Below are 16,659 nucleotides of genomic sequence, written 5' to 3' on the forward strand. Positions count from 1 at the left end.
AAAGGAAAGGGTGATCCTAACCCGTCCGCTTTAAAGGACTCCCTAAGCAAGAGAAGGCAGGACTTGGACACAGAAATGAGGAGCCTGCGAAGCAAGATCGTCATCGCCTCTGGAGGTCAAATTTTTGAGGAGGAGTTCGACCATGAGTCACCCTTCATCAGGGAGATCCAGGCCATCAGGCTCCCTGCCAAATTTAAAGAGCCTCACATGACCCCCTACGAAGGAAGCACAGATCCAAAATATCATCTGGATACATTTAACGACCTGATGAAGCTAAGGGGAATTGGAAGTGGGGCGAGATGTCATTGCTTCGCTATCACATTAAAAGGACCTGCGTACAAATGGTTCAAGAGGCTTAGACCAAGGTCCATCCGATCTTGGCAGCAACTCTCTGATGAATTCCTCCAGCAGCACCACGCTGTGCGAGACTCCACGATGCCAGGCACCAGCCTCGCCAATGTGAAGCAAGGAGAAAACGAGAGTCTGAAGAGCTATATCCACAGGTTCAACATGGAGGCAGCTAAGGTAGGAAGCCTGACCCGCTGAGAGCTGAAAATGGCCATCACAGTTGGAGTACGCCCAGGGAGCAAGTTATGGGATAACATGCTCAAGAGAGAGGTCACAGACTTGTATGATTTCTATGAGCGGGCGCAAAAGTACATTCGCGTGGAGGATGGTCACGATAACCTCAAAGCTGGAAAAGGCCCATCGCCCCCAAAACCTTCAGACCGGGATAACCAAAACGGTGCAAAGAAGAAGGGGGCTTATGAGGGAACGAGGGATGTTCGACCCCGGAAGCACCATCACTCTGATGAGCGCACACAGAGCCCCTACATCTTTTACATTGACCTCACACACGCGAGGGAGGATATTTTCGTTGCGAACGAAAACCAGGTCCCTTTTAAAAGGCCCTCGCCAATAAAAAAAGATCGGTCTAAAAGAGACCCCAGCAAGTATTGCCAATATCACAAGATTATCGGCCACACCACCGCGGAGTGCAACCATTTGAAGGTGGAAATTGAGGAGCTCATCCGCAGAGGACATTTGGGCAGATATGTGCGCAAGGAGAACCAGAGGCTAGAAGAAAGAGTGTCCCCGTCGCGGGCACGAGAGGTGGCCCCAGAAGTGCAAGGAGAGGTCAAGACCATCTTTGGAGGACCAGGACTCGGAGGCGATTCAAGGAAGGGGCGAGACAAGTACGCCAAGGAGGCCCGACAAAGTCCACCACCTTGCATTTTAAGTTTGGAGCAACGCCCCCCGAAGAGCTTCAAGGGTGAGAATGACTCGATAACTTTCACTGAAGGGGATGCGCAGGGGGTGCATTTCCCTCATAATGACCCCCTGGTGCTAACTGCCCAGCTTGCTAACATGAGGGTACATCGGGTCTTGGTGGATAACGGGAGCTCTGTGGACATCTTGTATCGGCCGGCGCTGGAAAAGATGGGATTGAGCCTCCGTCACCTAAAGCCTTGCACTACGTCTTTGTATGGGTTTACGGGAGATTCATTGCAGCCCCTGGGGGCAATCGAATTAGCCCTCACCATGGGGGAGCAACCCAGGCAAACCACCATAATGGCTAACTTTGTCATGGTGGATTGCACCTCAGCCTTCAATGCGGTATTAGGGAGACCCTCTCTGAGAGAATTGAAGGCGATAACTTCTGTGTATCACCTAGCTATGAAATTCCCAACCCCGGGGGGGGGGGGGGGGGGGGAGGGGGAGCATGCGTGAAAAGGGAGTAGAAGGAAGCGAGGGAATGCTATAACATGTCCCTTCGCACAGCCACCAAATCATCTATACTGATGGCAATGGTTGTGTATGAAGGAGCGATCCACACAAGTTGGACCCACGAGTTACGGAGCCTCTCGAGAAGTGCTACCAATGAGGCTTCGGCACTCAGTGCAAAAAGAACCAATGTTTAGTTTGTTCCTTGTTGTTGTAGCTTAAGTAAGTAAGAATCAAAGAGGCTACCTAGGTAACCACCTAGTTAGATGTAACCCTTTTATTTGCAAGGTTGGCTGTAAACCACATGCTATGAATGAAACTGTTTGCAACTTCATGTGTTATTTTTCTTCGCTACACGAGCATCAGCCAAAGTGCCTACCGAAATAAATTTCACCAAACACTTGGGGGCCAGGACAGGAGGCAAAAACATACAGCCAACAAGGGGAACCTAAAAAGGGCTCCTAAAAAGGACCCTCTAACGGAGGATCCTAAAAAGGACCCCTTGTCCTCCTAAAAAGGAGGCTCCTAAAAAGGACCCTCTATCAGGAGGATGGTAGAAAGGACCCTTTAACAGAGGATCCTAAAAAGGACCCCTTGCCCTCCTAAAAAGGACCCTCTAATAGGAGATCTTAAAAAGGGCCCTTTATCAGGAGGACCCTAAAAACGACCCCCTATCAAGAGGATCCTAGAAAGGATCCTCCAACAGGGGATCCTAAAAAAGGACCCCCTGCATTAGAGCTTTAAGCAAAATTCATTGACAGAGGAATATAATTCGTGGTGAACCCTAGTAAACAGGGAGAGGACCTTGCAAGGCATCTCTTAGGGTTCACAAGGATTAGTTACCCTTGTGAACACCAAGGAGGACAAAGGGACTTACAAAAAAAAAGTGGTAACAACAGTAATAAGTCTAGAGCGGCCACCAAGCCGCCTAGCCAAAAAGGGTCCTAAAAGAGACCCTTGCATAAATAGTACTATGAATAATGACGAGAAGGACGCTTCTCGCGAAAAAATAATAAGCGCGCGCAAGAATATATAAAAGGATAGCTAGGACCCAAGGGGTCAAAATATCCTTATAAAAGTAATCAAGAGGCACCAAAAGAGGTCCTAGTGATCCCTTTCACATGGGCTCCAAAGGACCTCCAGCCTGGTAAATAAAAGAGGGGAACCAACCAAACCCCATCATACAGGCTCAAAAGGACCTCAAATGCAGTAGAATAAGAGATAAATAGCAACACATGTATATATACATTGAAAAAGAAAGTTTTGAAGACAGTACAAGATTTACAAAAGAAAAATAGTAAGAACGATAATATTACAACGGCTCAAACGAGCATACATCTACAACGGGCTGGCAGAGGTAATGAAATAGCAACCTCAGGGCCTCCAGCCCTGGGCGCTCCACCCAGCCACCCGGGTCACGTCATACTCACCAAAGGAGGAGAAGTCAAAATTGGGGTCCTGCCTCCATACGCCATATAGGGCGCGCTCTATAAACCTATGCTCTGTAGTCGCCCTCTCCGCTTCTAAAGAGGAAACCCTCTCCTGCGATGCAGCAACCTCAGCTCTAGCAGCTTCAAGATTGATCTCTAGGGAAGAGACCCTCGCCTGTGCAGCAGCCGCGGTAGCCTGGGCACCCTGGAGCTCGTTCTCTAGCTTGGTAATCGTGTCCTGCAGCTTCGAGGCCTTGGAAACCGCTTTCTTCCTCTTTTTTAACGAGTTGGCAAGTTTGGTCCGAACCCTTATCAATTTATCCTTGGTTTCATTAAGCTATCTCTCTAGCACCTGAGCCCGTGTTGCGAGATGGTCCCTCTCGGTGCACGACGCAGAGAGATTGCCAGCCGAGTCGGCAAACCGCAGAGCCACAGTATAGGCCTACACAAGAAAGTTAACAACAACAACAATAAGTAACAAAAACAAAAAATATATGCACGTACATCTATACATAATAGGGCCGACACGAGGTGCATGAACTCACCCAAGTCTTGGTGCGCCTTAGGTTTTCCCCAAGGTCCGACAGAGCAACATTCCCAAGACCGTTCCAGTCAGATACGGGGAGGCCCGAGGCAAGTTGAATGTATCGCTGCCCATAAGACATCGCCATCCGAGTCACCCAGGGCTCCCCATCCACACTAGGGGCACCTGGCTAGGTGAGGACGGATGACCCGCTCGCCGAAATGGGAGGGGGCGCGGTGAAAGTGGAAAAGTGAGGCCCCGGTAGGTCAGAGGGAGGCTCCGAAAGATCGGCCAAATAAGTGCCCGATGCCCCAGGTTCGAGAGGAGCCTGAGTGAAGGCGTCATAGCCCTCAGGGTTAGGGCAAACAAAACACCCCGGAACAGCCTGCTGGTCTTGAGAATGAGGGCAAACACCCCGGAACGGCAAACAAGACCGTTCCAGTCAGATACGGGGAGGCCTGAGGCAAGTTGAATGTATCGCTGTCCGTAAGACGTCGCCATCCGAGTCACCCAGGGCTCCCCATCCACACTAGGGGCACCTGGCTGGGTGAGGACGGATGACCCGCTCGTCGAAATGGGAGGGGGCGCGGTGAAAGTGGAAAAGTGAGGCCCTGGTAGGTCTGAGGGAGGCTCCGGAAGATCGGCCAAATAAGTGCCCGATGCCCCAGGTTCGAGAGGAGCCTGAGTGAAGGCGTCATAGCCCTTAGGGTCAGGGCAAACAAAACACCCCGGAACGGCCTGCTGGTCTTGAGAATGAGGGGCTATGTCTGGATCATAAGAGGCACATGGAGGGCATCCCCCAGGAGATGGAGGCAGCTGGTGAGGTCCCCCGCGGTCAAGGGGGGCTTCCTCCGACTCTTCCTCAGCTTCATCATCATCTGGGCAAGGCTCGGCCAATACCCCCTTCATCTTCTTAGACCCAGAGATGGTCCACAGCAGCTTGGGGTCCGAGACTGGGGACAATTTATGGCGGTTCAGATTCTTCATGGTGAATAAGTACACCGCCTTTTTCTTATCAAGGTCAGCGTTGAGGAACTGCCTCAGATCTCTCGCTTCTGGCCCGACGACTGTGGGTTCGGCAAGTTGCTCTGCATGATACACGCCATGGTCAATATGAACGTAAGTCACGAAACAATAAGTTGTAAGAAAGTAAAAGAGAGAAAGTGATGCTCAGGGTACTTACTGGGAGTGGCCCGGAAGTCCTCGCGGACAGAGAGGGGGCCTTCCACGAAGAAAAAGTCCCGCTTCCAGGACCCCGGGTTGGACACCGAGCCCTCTATCAAAGAGGCCTCGCTGTTGGCTTTTTGCAAATAGTAAAAGCCCTTCGACTTGGGAGTAGGCATGAGGTTGTAGAAGAAATGCACCTCTGTCGCCGTAGGAGCGCGTGACAGTTTCATAAACGCAACGAAAAGGCAGCTTAAAGTCAGCTAGCCGTTGGGTGCGAGCTGAAGCGGTGCCAGGTCGAAGTAGTTAAGGACCGCCACAAAGAACGGGTGTAGCGGGATGGTACCACCCGCTTTGAGGATGTGCTCGCTAAGGGCCACATAACTGGTCTTGGGGCAGTTGGCCCAGCATGTCTCCAGAGGAGTGTATAGAGCGTACTCCGGAGGAACACGATATTGATGCACAATTTCCCTCAGTCTGTTCTCGGACACATATGACACCAATTCGGATTCCAGTAAAGGAACATCGTCTGGTTCGTGGGAGGCTACCTGTCGTCATTTCCTCGGCATATCTGCAAAACCAAAAGAAAAAGGTGAGGAATAGACAGGACACTTGACCCTCCATTTTCTCTTCCTAGCAAGAGTCTTCCACCGGGGGACCGGCTGCGGAAGCACTAGGCTAGAGAAGATCGAAATTAAGGGCTGAGGGGAGGCAGGAGCGGCCCCATGACAGTCATCAGGCGAGGATGGGTTGGAGGGCTCAGGCGGAAGGTGTCCCTCCATAAACTCCAACTCCCTCTGCAACTCTAAAAGGGTCACCCTAAGGCTCGCTACATGGTCACTAAGGTCTGGGGGGAAAGGTGCTCCGTCTCCTCTCGACACCGAGTCAATTTCACTCTCCACCACCCAAATTTTATGCCTAATTTCAGCCATGTGCTCAAGATGGCGGATACTGGCCTGCCTTAAGGAGTCATAGTCTTGGTAAGGGTTTTCCTCAAGGGACTCTGAGTCTGAGGACAGGTCAATAAACTCAACCCCCAGAGGTGTGTCAAACGGACCATCACTAGCCATGAGGCCTCGTCCCGAAAGCAAAAAGGGGTTCACGTGTAAATGAGGGGATGTCTACAAGACACAGAGGAATGGGCTTAGAACCTCTAGATGCAAATGCCCTAGGCGATTCACTACGGGGTATAAAAAAGAGGGGGCATGCAAATGGGCAAACTCACTGTGAGCTTAGGCCAAAATACCCCTTCCCCAGTAACGCTAGTTTGGACCCAATGAATATGAGGAGAAAAGAAAATATACCTCAAGCAGGTGAAATGGAGCGCTGTCGGGGTCAAAAGGATGTCGAGGGCCAAAAGCACCAAATGGTCGAATATACGTGTCTGCAAAAATAGACCAAAAGGATGTGTTAGCCTCTAAATAGACATACCAAAAAATTAGCTCATATAAAAAAAAATGATGGAATGAAAAAATAAAATGAAGGAAACTATGGCAAAAATGAGGATGTGGGGGATTGAACCTCTTACCTCTTGAAAGAGGAAGGATCCTCAAAACCACTAAGCCAATGAAGTAAGGTGGAAATAATAAGCCTTGCGTGAGGGCCTATTTATAAGAATCAAGGAGAAAAGTCTACAAGAGCACCTAAAGGTCCTCTCCTAGACTTGGGCGCAAGTGTGGAAGCTCAAAATCCACCAAGGGAAAATATGGGGGTCTATCCTCATATAGCCTCATATAGCCTCGGCCATGCGAGGCCCTCGCCCGTGCCCAGGTGCGAGGTCGTCATCACCTACTCAGCGTCTCGCGGGGCTCCCATATGGCCCGCAAAGCCGTGTCCGCGCATCAGCCACGCGAGGCCACGCGAGGCCATGCGAGGCCCTCGTCCGCGCCCATATGGCCCGCGAGGACGTGTCTGCGCATCAGCCACCCGAGGCCATGTGAGGCCCTCGCCCGTGCCCAGCCGCGAGGCCGTGTTCGCACGTCAGTCACCTGAGGCCACGCGAGGCCATGCGAGGCCCTCGTCCGTGCCCAGGCGCGAGGCCGTTGTCACCTACTCAGCGTCTTGCGGGGCGCCCATATGGCCCGCGAGGCCGTGTCCGCGCATCAGCCGCCCGAGGCCATGCGAGGCCCTTGCCCGTGCTCAGCCACGAGGCCGTGTCCGTGCGTCAGTCACCCGAGGTCACGCGAGGCCATGCGAGGCCCTCGTCCGTGCCCAGCTGCAAGGATGTGTCTGCGCGTCAGTCACCCGAGGCAACGCGAGGCCCTTGCCGGTGCCTAGGCGCGAGGCCCCGCCTCACTCTCAGCACGCCCGCGCGAGGCCGTGCCATCCTCTCGGCATCTCGTGAGGGCCTCTCCCAAAGAGCTACACGTATATGGCGACCTCGCCCCGATGAGTCTCGTCCCAAGGCCCCGCGTGTATGATGCCAGTGTTTGAGGTGGCCCACAAGAGACAAAAAGAATACGAACAAGGTACCTCTAAAGGGGTGCGTACATGCCTGCAAGGATCATGGGATAGGCCTCACACCTATACCCAACAAATAGTGGCGGTTGGGAATAGTACGAGGAGTGGCTACACCACCACCACGTCTCTGACACCCGTACAAGGCGAGTGGTGGAGTCATGACTGGGTACAAAAGCTGAGGTGCTCCCATGAACTCTGACTGTGTACCAGAGCCAACACCACTACATCTGATACCACCTTCCTGATAGTGTACTTGTGCATAGATTGGTCCCATGGACCACAGTGTATCAGGGGCCATTAAAGCCCACTATAAAATAAACTCCACTTCCATTTAGAAAGGGGTTGGAAAATTTACTGTAGCAAGTGCATCTTAGTGAATGAAGATTGATTTCACCATTGTTCTGTTACAATTGTTCTTAGAGTTGATACTTAGATTCTGAGAGTTTTTCTTTGCATAATCTTAGCTTTGTGATTTTTCCGACTTAACTTAGTTGACGAGTTCTCACCGTCAACAATAATAAATCTCAAGAATTGATCTCATTAGATGGAACTCAAAAGGAGTTACCTTCAAGGTTTGTATAGCAACTGATATTTCCTAGAAGAAGCCAAAGGCTTAAAGAGAGTGTATCAAAAAATGAAACCTATCAAGTGAAGACTCTTTACCTAGTAGAGGGAAACCACAAGGGAGTCACTTGGAAGTATCCTATGGTACTTCAAGTGGAGGATGGTCCTAAAACTTTCCAAGAAGCTATCTCCTCAAGGTACTCTAACTTTTGGAAATAGGCTATAAATGATGAGATGGATTCAATTATGTCTAACCACACTTGGGAGATTGTTGATCTACTACAAGGATCAAAGCTAATAGGTTGCAAGTGGGCATTTCAAAGAAAATACAACACTAATGGGACCATTTAAGCCTATAAGGCAAGATTGGTGGCCAAATGGTTTAGACAAAAGGAGGGCATATATTATTTTTATACCTATGCACCGGTAGCAAGGACAACATGTATAAGAATGTTGTTTGCCTTATCATCAATACACAACGTATGTGTTCATCAAATGGATGCCAAAACAACATTCATAAATGGTGACCTCGATGTGTAGGTGTACATGGAACAAATGGAAGAGTTTGTTCTAAGGGGAAATGAACATAAGGTGAGCAAGCTTGTTAAATTATTATAAGGCTTAAAACAAGCACTAATATAATGGCATGAGAAGTTTGATGAAGCCATTATTTTGGATGGGTTTAGACACAATAATGCGGAGAATTCCTTATACTCTAAGACTTGTGATGACTATGTCATCTTAGTATGCCTATATGTTGATATTAAGTAATGTTATGAAAGACATAATATAAACAAAGAGGTTTCTATCTTCTAACTTGTAGAGTCCAAGAACTTTACTTAGCTAGTTAGATAGTAGTATTATAGTATTTATAGCATTATCTTTGTAACTGTGGATTTTTGGTTCAGACCGGGAATTATTTGGACACTCATAGTAGTACTTATAGATTTTCTAAGTTTAACCTATAGTTTAAGAATATTGATGTTAACCTAAGGTTTGATTAATATGACTGATATTAAGGATAATATTTATTATACTATAAGGTTTAGATAAGAACCAATAGGATTTTAAGCACATGTCATGTATGGATGATTAAGGATTAAGTATTTTGAGGATTTAATTTAATAAAGGTAAAAGTTTGAATGCTATAAGGTCAGCAGCTTTGAATACGTTGAGGGCTTAGTCAAGGCTGTTTACTCCATTCAAACTTAGCTAAAAATGTGTAATTTCGTGTTTAATTAATCAGCGTGTGCCGATATATCACAACTATAGGGGGCGATATATCGCAGCACGTAGATACGGAAAACACGAGACGATGCACGACAGCCTCGGGCATACTGGCCCAGGCGATATATCGCCTACAGGGGGCGATATATCGCCTCCTTCAGTATATTTCAAAAGTTTTTGAATTCTTTTTCCTTTCAGCCATTCAACCTCTTGATAAGTCCAGCACCTTTTTGAACTAGTCTTCAACCTCTGCTGAACGATTATTCAAGTTATTTTCACCTAAAAAGCTATTATTTTTATTCAAGAAAAATTTAGATCCTTTCATTCCTAAACTCTATAAATAGGACCTAGTACCCAGCCATTATTCATCTTTTGCTCTAAGTTCAGAGGCTGCAAGTGCTAAGTGAGTGTGAGAGTGTAAACACCTGGGTTGGGAAATCATAAGCTTGATCATCATAAGCTTATCAAACACTTGGGGAAGTAAGGTTTCATAGTATTTCGGTTCGAGGTTTAGATTGGTCTACAAGTCTTCAAGGTATTTCTACACCCTAGTTCATTGGTATTATGTTATTTTCTTTCTCATAGTCTTCTACTCAGTCTTCTAACCTTATTCTTATTTTGGTTAGGAAATCTAAGAACTTGCACATAAGTTTTTGGTAAGTATGTTTCTCCAAGGTTTAGTCCTTCCATTCCTTTCATTTCTCTTTTTCGTCTATAGACTCACCTTTTCTTAATGGTTATTAGGAGTGTTCCAAAAGTCCCAACGCTGTCCTCTTATCCCGGTAACTTTGGTAAGGAAAATAGGATAGAAATGCATATGTTATATGTTCTATATGTTATCTTATGTTTCTTATGTTATGATAAGTGTTATGATATGTATGTTTGTAGGCTTGGGCATATGACCCATATGACTAACAAGACCCCAAATAGATTATGGGCATATGACCTACTTAGCTAGTAGGACCCCACTAATCTCATGGGCATATGACTTGTTTAGTCTATGGGACCCCAAGTAATAATGACCATTATAGTATGTGTATGTAATAAGTGTTATGTTATGTCTTTATGTTTCTTATGCAATTTATGAATATGAAGTATGTGTTAGATTTTCCTTGCTGGGCATTAGGCTCATTCCTTTTGTTTATATGTGTAGGAAAATAGCTATTAGTGGCGGTAAGGTTCGTGGATGCTTGGAGATTGTGTATCGATGGTGGATGGATTCAAGGAGTCGAGAGTTCGATTTCGAGGATGTAGTCTTTTAATTATGGGTTTATGTGTAATTTTTCCGCACTTTCTATGTAACTCCTTTATTTTAAATTATGTTTTGTTTTTAAGACAATGGGATCCCATATCCTTCTTGATATTTTTGTAAGTAACTCTTATTTTTACAAGTTACCTAATAAATTGTGGTATTTTCGCAATGTAAGCTTTATTAAAGATTTGTATGTATAGTTTCGTTAATGGTCCAAAAGTCTAGAGTAGTGGGTCATTACATAACTTCAAAATGAAGGACCTTCGAGAGGTTGATACCATACTAGGTATCAAAGTTAGAAGAAATATGAATGGTTATGCCTTAGGTCAAGCTTATTATGGTGAGAAAATTCTTGATAAGTTTGGTCATCTTAATATTAAAGAGGCAAGCACACCATTCAAGTCTAAAGCTTGAAAAGAATGAAGGGAGAGCAGTGGTGCAACTAGAGTATGCAAATGCAATTGGGAGTTTGATGTATGCCGTTCATTGTACTAGAGCAGACATTACATTTGCAGTTAGTAAACTAAGTAGGTTTACTGGCAACCCAAGTATCTTATATTGGAAGGTCGTGGAAATATTATTTGCATACCTAAAAAAGACCAAAAATTTATGCCTCCAATATTCTAAGTCTCCTAAGATACTTGAGGGATATTCCGACGAAAGTTGAATATCCAGTGTTAGAGATAATCTCTTCGCAATTGGTTAGGTGTTCACCCTTGGAGGGGTTGCAGTTTCTTGGCAAACTAAGAAACAAACATGTATATGTCACTCAACCATGGAGTCTGAGTTTGTAGCTCTAGCAGAAACAGGCAAAGAGGCCGAGTGGCTAAGAGATCTCATGTTAGAGATACTGAAAACCATAGTTGATGTATCGATGATTTTGATACATTGTTATCTTCAAGCAACTTTGATTAGTGCATACAATAAGATATAGAATGGGAAGTCTAGACATATAAGTCTAAGACATGATTATGTGGGGGAATTGATTGATAAGGTATCATATCAATTTCATATGTGAAATCGGTTGAGATTGGTTAAATTCATGGTGAAAATGTTTAGGCACGAAGAGATGCTAAAACAATAACGATTTCACAAAAGTCAACATGTGAAAGTTTACTTTCAGTATATGTAACGCTCTGGAAAGCCAAGACCATTACATTGTGTAATTTAAATAGTGCTAGACTCTCTAAATGAGTCTCTTGGCTGTAAACGTATCCTAAACGTGATGGACGGTGTACGGTTAGAAATTTTGGTCAAAAGGAATAACCATTTCATTAAAACGCTAAATTCCATACATGGGATCCCAAAATAACATTTAAAAGGTTAATTACAACTCAAAAGTTACAACAAGCCTTGTAAGTGAAAAAATAGGGTTTTACCCTAGTTCCTCTGAGAAACCCCGACAGTGATGGTCGAGCAGCTGCATATGTACACGTCGCCATCGAAGCTCTCCAACTCATGGCTGGTCCAGCTTCCCTTTCCCCTTACCTCCACCACAAAGCACTTGTGAGCCAAGGCTAAGCAAGAAAACTTAAACATGCTTATAAGCAGTTAACAACATATTACATAATCATAAATAGCATGCCTAGTAGTAATAACCCTACTCATGCAGGCATTCTATCCAGATAAGTGACTAAAGTGCCACACCATGGTCTGTTTCCCTAGATACGTGACCATAGAGTCACCCTGGGGCCGTTGCCCTAAATAAATGACTATAAGGTCGAATTGGGCCCGTTGCCCTAGGATATGGACTATAGAGTCACTCTGGGGCCCTCTGCTCTATCCTCTGTATAACAAGATTTAGAGCTGGCCCAGCATACCTAGCGCTTTAATTTTCCAACGACCACAGGGTTGGTCAAGCGTATATCATGCTCCTGATTAGGCCTAACCATATCGGCCTGCACTCCGCGCGCTATTATCACCCTTGACTTATAAGTCAATACTTTCAACCAGCGCTTGGTGCACTACTGCCACCCTTGACTTATAAGTCAATGCTCTCAATTAGATAATGAAAACAAGCATACATCATTTAACAATTATCCAGATACAGAGCATTCAAGCATGCTTAATCAAAAAATCACAGCCATAATCATAATCATGCTCATTCACAGGGGCCCGGGCCCTAATTATAACAATATTTAACAATCAGGCCTAGCCCTAATCACATATATCACGTATTGGGTGCAGTTTTCTTACCTCTGGTCCAAGCACAAGCTAATTAACAATGACCCTTGAGCACGATCCTGTCTCGAGCCCTAGCAGTATCCTAGTCACAACCATAATAAGCGATATCCATCAATATCAAGTAAATAAAGACTTCTAGACCGAGTCCTAGTCTCCGAGACCATGAATTCTACTAAACCGAGTAGTAGAATCCTTCCCGAGACCTTAGGTTTAAGTTCCCGTAACTCAAAATCTCATTTGGCTAACCTTCCCAAGTAACGCCGCGAGGCACCCCTGAATAGCTACGATACGCTAAAAAACAAAAAGTCCCCAACCTATTTTCCTTGGACACGCACCACGCCGCAACACACCCAATGCCACAACGCTAAGGCAATTCAGAAGACCGCTCTAGCCCCTGAGTTCATGCGGGCAGCGACACTCCAAGAACAGCGCCGCGGTGCAACCCCGCGAACCCAGATTTTCAATCATTTTCCTTGAGCCAATTCCCTCAAAATTCTCCCCAAAGCAGTACCAAACCCATTATTTAGTCCCAAAATATCATCAATAAATCACAGGCAGCAAAACCCTACTCGAAATCGAATCATATCACTCTCAAAATCACAAAATTCAAGCAATGCTTAAGAAACTTAAAAACTAAAACTCAGAAACTTGAAAGCTCGAATTACCTCTGACAATTTTTTTTTCAACTGAATCCCCAGGCTATAAAACTTCTAATCTTCCCTAGAATTGCTATGATTCTAATCTCGCTTGAATTCGAGCTCTAAAACTCGAGTTTCCTTTAAAAACGCTAACATGCTTAGAGAGAACAGGAGAGAAACCAAGAGAGAGAGAGAGAGGGAGATGCTTGTGTTTTCTGAGTTAATGAACTCATCCTTAACCTTATATTCGAACAATCCCAAATGACGTAAATTCCCCCACTCAACCCATTTCTCTCTCAACACCCCATAAGGGCAAAAATGTCATTTTCTCTCTCTAATCCCGCTCTATACCCAAATCTTCCCAAATAATAGCGCAAAACGTGGAATAGTTTTGTTTCTCCCAAAATATGACTCACGCTACAATGAGTCCTGGTGACTCTCCAGCTCACCCAAAATACCCCTTAGCTTGCCCCGAGCCGCGTATTTCTCCCCGCTGTGAACCGCTAACTTGCTCCCTAGGATCGTCTTCTGCTGAATAACTCAAATATATCCACATAATAACGTGGTCTCAATCAATATGCACATATATATATATATATACAATAAGCCCTCAACGGGTCAAAATCACAAAAATGCCCTTATAATAAGAAACGGGTCCACATGCATGCTTACACCTAAACATGCTAATATAGTCATATTATAATATACCAAGTATTATCATGCATATAATCACGTAATAATAATTAAATCAATTATTTCCATCCTAGCCCCCTACTCAAGGCACTAAGCCTTATTAGGGAAATTGGGACGTTATAGTATAGGCATTTATAAATAACCTTTTTGGGTCCAAAATGTTTATTTGGAATATATAAGAGTACCCAAGAATTTTGAGTTCATTTGGAGGTGTTTTGAGACAAGTCTTGGAGTGCCAAAACATAGGCATCAGTGATGCGTTGCCCCAGGCGACGCATTGCCAAAAGCTTGAAACCTTTGGCTGAGACGGACCAAGCAATGCAACGCCTGGTGCCAGGCGATGTGTCTCTTAGGCTGTTACGGAAAGTCTGTATAGTTACGTAAATAACCTCCAAAACTCAAATTTAAATTCTCTAATCTCATTGGTTAAGCCTAATGAGGGTCCTATACTATTTAAGGGGTTTATATGAGGTATTTGGTGAATTGATCACTCACCTCTCTCTTTAAAAGAAGAGCTTTCTCTAGCTCCAAGATTACTAGTTTTATCAAAGATCTTCATCAAGAAAGCTTGGCTTGTATGAAGGATCAAGGCTTGTGTATCCCAATCTCATTTTATTGTTGTAGCTTCAAGCATTTCCATAGAGAAGACTAGGAATAGAGATTTTTGGACAACAAAACTTCTTTTATGTCAAGCCTTGCAACTTTCTGTTTCACATAAAATCATAGCTTGTAATTTTATGTTCCTAGGGTTTGTTCTTCAAGGAAGGTCCGCTCTAAACTCTTACCTTATGTGTTTATGTAATTTTTGTTTAACTATTCTCAAAGACTGATTTACTTGTATCTTTTGTCTTGAGTTGTATCACAAAACAAAAGTTATCTATAGCCTAATCCCCAACAATAAAAAATCTATCTCTCTCTCTAAACCTTTGTTTTGTGTCAAAGTTTGTGTATTTCTAAAGATTTTTGTACTAGTTAAAGTCATGGAAGAAAGCTCATCAATCCTAACCCTCAACTTCATGTCTTGTGATCTAGTTAGACTAGATAGGTTTGATGGCTCAAACTTTGTAAGATGGCAAGACAAGATCAAGTTTCTCCTAACAACATTGAAAGTTCACTACATTCTTGACAAATACTTGAAGACTTTGGAGCCTCTAAAGGATGGTGATTCTCTAGAAGTGATCAAAGTAAGGAAGAAAAGGGAAGAAGATGAACTCATTTTTAGAGGCCACATACTCAATTCTTTGTTAGATCGCCTCTATGATTTCTGGATAAGCACTACATCGGCAAAGGACATATGGGAAGCTCTTGAGAAGAAAAACAAAATCGAAGAAGAAGGTACCAAGAAATTCCTTATCACTCAATACATGGAATTTAAATTCTTTGATGCTAAACCCTTACTTCCCCAAGTACATGAGCTTCAAGTTATTATGAATAAGTTTTCTACTCTTAAGATAACATAGCCACAACCCTTCATCATGGGAGGGATTATAGACAATCGACCACCATCTTGGAGAGGCTATAGGAAGAAGATTCTCCATAAGATTGAAGAGATATCTTTGGAAGAAATCTTAAAACACCTAAGGGTTGAAGATGAGTCTCGGTCTAGAGAAAAGAGTATGGAAGAGTCCAATGTTGGGACAACCAAGGCTAATGCCATAGAGAAACCCTCTGAATCCAAAGGGAATACTCACAAGTAACTGAATCAAAGAAAGATACTCATCTAGGTCCAAGGAAGAATGAAGGGAAATTCAAAAGGTGTGAGAGGCCCTTGTTTTGTTTGTGGCAAGAGTGGTCACATGGCTAGAGAATACAAGTATCAAAAACCCTATAAACATGGATCCAAAGTCATCACAACAGAAGATGAGTTGGTTGCAACTTTGAGTGAGGTGAATGCCATCCAAGGAAAGGTGCAAGGGTGGGGGTGTGCCACCATTCATGTAGTCTATGATAGAGAAGTTGTAATGCCCTTAATAGCCAAGACTGTTACACTGTGTATTTTAAATAGTTCTAGACTCTCTAAACAAGTCTCTTGGCCATAAACGTGTAACTAAACGTGATTAAAGGTTTAAGGTTAATTTTTTTGGTCAAAATGAATAACCATTTCATTAAAACGTTTAATTCCATACATGGGATCCCAAAATAACATTTAAAAGGTTAATTACAACTAAAAATGTTACAACAAGCCGAACTAAGAGGAAAAATAGGGTTTGACCCTAGTTCCTCTGAGAGACAATGACCATGGTGGTCGAGTAGCCACATATGTTCACGCTAGCACCAAAGATCTCCAACTCATGGCTGGTCCATCTTCCCTTTCCCCTTACCTGCACCACAAAGCACCCGGGAGTCGAGGCTCAGCAAGAAAACTTAAACATGTTCATAAGCAGTTAATAAGATATCATAGAATCATAATAAGCATGCCTAGCAGTAATAACTCTACTCATGCATGCATTTTATTCAGTTAAGTGACTACAGTGTCACACCGAGGCCCGTTGCCCTAGACACATGACTATAGAGTCACATCGGGGCCCATAGCCCTAGGATATGGGAGTATAGACTCACCCTTGGGCCCATTGCTCTATCCTCTGTATAACAAGTCTTAGAGCTTGCCCAGCGTACCTGGCTCTTTATTTTACAAGTGACCATAGGGTCGATCAAGCATATATCACGCTCCTGATTAGGCCTAACCATATCGGCCTATGCTCCGCGCGCTATTTCTATCCTTGACTTATAAGTCAATGCTTTCGACCAGCGCTCAACGCGCTATTAGCGTCCTTGACTTATAAGTCAAGCCTTTTCAAT

Source organism: Humulus lupulus, chromosome 4 (assembly GCF_963169125.1).
Source record: "Humulus lupulus chromosome 4, drHumLupu1.1, whole genome shotgun sequence".
NCBI lineage: Eukaryota > Viridiplantae > Streptophyta > Magnoliopsida > Rosales > Cannabaceae > Humulus > Humulus lupulus.